Genomic DNA, 2,968 nt, shown 5'->3' with positions numbered 1-2,968 from the left:
GCCCCCACCCCAAGGGGCTGACACAGAGAAGTGGGGAGCCGGGCGGGGGCTCGGTGGAGGGGCGGGGCGACTTGGCCGCCAGGAGATCGAGCACCACCCAGGGGGCACCCACTCCCCCTTCCCACCCCCAGAATCTTCCCCGGGCCCCCCGTGGGCTTGTGAAACCAGGAATTCCCTTTCCCCAGCCCTAATAGTAATCAGATGGCGCCAGTGGAAAATCACAGCACTCGGCGACCAGGGAAATTGGCGGGCTGTGCGCCTGGTGCGTGCTGCTCAGAGGGGAGGATGAGTCACACCCCCTCCCACCCGGCCCCCCGCGAGCCCCCGGGGTCCTGGAATGCTAGTGCCTGGGGAACTGAGCCGGGCAGGGGTGGGTTGCCGGAGCCACCAAGCAGGGCTGTGAGGGGTGTCTCTTTGCTTGCCTGGGCCAACTTTCTCATGGTCCGGGAAGCCCCAGGGAATTCCAAGCTTTCCTTTCCCTGCTGGAGGGATGGTGCCCCGGCTGCAGAGAAGAGCCCCAAGAAGCAGCTTTCTCTGCGCCTGCCCTGGGTCCTGCCCGGGGCAAACCTCAGGGCAGAGGATGGCGCCTTGGGCTGGACTCCCCCGCATGCCCCCGCTGGCCTCCTGGGGTCTTTTTGTCGGAGGTGTGTGTGTGGCGGGGAGGCTCTGGGATGCTGAAGTGGCACGGGCCACGCCCGAGGCCGAGAGAGAGGAGAGGCTGGCAGGCAGCAGGCAGGGTGGTGACCCGTCCCTGCTCCCAGGGCAGCCAGCTGGGGCCCAGCTGGGCCTCTTGTTTATGGGAGGAGGCCGGGGGAGGCCGAAAGCAGGCAAGTTCCAAGTTTAATTACGTTTGGACACTTAAAAGGAATTGTGTGAAGTGGGCAGAGGCTCTGAAGTCCACCGCCTTATTTGGTATGGAAATTTGTTTCTCTTAAAATAAGCGAGAGGCGCTCGTAAATCGGAAGGCATCCTCTGTCTGGGTTGGTGAAGTCCTGTTGCCGAGGCCTCGGTCTCCCTGGGCTGCTGCAACACAATCCCGTACACGGGGGGCTTATCGACAACAGACGTTTATTTTTCACTGTTCTAGAGGCTGGGAGTTCAAGACCTGGCACTTGATGTCACTGGCAGACTCGGTGTCTGGTGAGGTCCGTCCTCTGGTTGTGTCCTCCCATAGTGGAGGGGCAAGGGGGCTCTCTGGGGTCTCTCTCTCTTTTTTTTTTTTTGAGTTGGAGTCTCACTCTGTCGCCCAGACTGGAGTGCAGTGACCGCTCCCCGCCACCGCAGCTTCGACCTGCTGGGCTCCGGCGATCCTTCCGCCTCAGCCTTCCAAGTAGCTGGAACTACAGGCGTGCGCTACCACGCCGGGCTGATTTATTTTTTGATTTATTGTAGAGATGAGGTGTTGCCAAGTTGCCCAGGTGGGTCTCGAACCCACGGGCTCAGGCAATCCACTCACCTCAGCCTCCCCAAGTGCAGGATTACAGGCTGAGCCACCAAGCCCGGCTTGGGGTCTCCCTTATAGGGGTGCTTATCCCATGTGTGAGGATTCCACCCTCATGACCTAATCACCCTCCAAAGGCTCCACCTCACGCCGGAGATTAGGTTTCAACATATGGATTTGGGCAGGGGTTCGGGGGTGGGATAGGGGTGGCATTCAGTCCCTGTGTTTCCCCCGGGAGTGCGGGGCTGGGGTTGTGGGGGGTGGGCCTGGAGGCTGAGCGCCTGCAGACACAGTGGGTGGAGCTCTCTGTCTTCGATCTTGGGTGACTTGGGCAATTCACCCTCCCACCTTGGGCCATGGTCTCCTGTCTGGTGGGAAAAAACAAATGACCCATAGACTTGCAGTGAGGAAGGGTCGGGTGGCACAGGGGCTTTTCCTGCCCCTGAGAAATGCTCTGTCCAGCTCCCGTGCGGGAGAGCGTCCCTCCCTCCTTGGCGTGCAGGGGCCCAATCACGGGCTCACGGAAGCCTTGACCTCCTGGGCTCAGGCAATCCTCCCGTCTCAGCCTCCTGAGTAGCTGGGACTACGGGCACACATCATCACGCCAGTCTAATCTTTTGATTTTTTTGTAGAGGTGAGGTCATGCTATGTTGCCCAGGTGGGTCTGGGACTCCTGGGCTCAAGTTATTCTCCTGGCTCGGCCTCCCAAAGTGCTGGGATTCCACAACCTCCAACTGTGATCAGGTGTCCTCTCACCCTCACTGGGTCTCATAAATAGACTCTGTGGTCCTATACCCTCCCCACACCCCCTTCCAAGGGTGCAGGCCTAGCCTCTCCTCTGCTGGCAGTTCCTGGGGGTAGGGGGCTGGTTCTGGGCAGAGCTGCCTCCCTGCCAGGTCCTTCTGTGGTACAGGCTGGCCCACAGCTTCCTGGATGATGGGATGGCCGTGGACCAGTCCTCCCAACCCCTCAGGAGCTGGCGGCTTGGTAGGGCTCTCTGATACCATCCTCAGACGCTATGGGTATTTCCCTGAACACCTGCTGGGTGCTGGGCACGGTGCTGCAGGCCGGGGAAAAGATGGGCAAGACCCCTGCCTTGAGGGAGCCAATGTCAAGCAGGCAGAATTAAAGGAAACTCATCCGACAGCACCCGTGATGGAGAAGGGTCCCTGGGACACCGGGATGGACACCTCCATGGGGGGTGCATCACTGTGTCATGTCAGGGATGTTGGGGACAGATCAGCAATTCATTTCTTTTAGGGTGATAGGCTGGGCCCCCTCTCTTCTGCTTGACGTGACCCTTAAAGAGCTGAGACTCAGCCGGTCTCGGTGGCTCAGCCTGTGATCCCGCGCCTTTGGGAGGCTGAGGTGAGTGGATGGCTTGAGCCCGCGGGTTTGAGACCTGCCTGGGCAATGTGGCAAGACCTCATCTCTACAATAAAAATCAAAAATTAGCCAGGTGTGGTAGCGCACACCTGTAATTCCAGCTACTTGGAAGGCTGAGGCAGAAGGATCGCCAGAGCCCAG

This window comes from Carlito syrichta, unplaced genomic scaffold, assembly GCF_000164805.1.
Source record: "Carlito syrichta isolate Samal-C Ts95f unplaced genomic scaffold, Tarsius_syrichta-2.0.1 Scaffold311913, whole genome shotgun sequence".
NCBI classification, from domain to species: domain Eukaryota; kingdom Metazoa; phylum Chordata; class Mammalia; order Primates; family Tarsiidae; genus Carlito; species Carlito syrichta.
Note: the sequence above shows the minus strand (reverse complement) of the source record.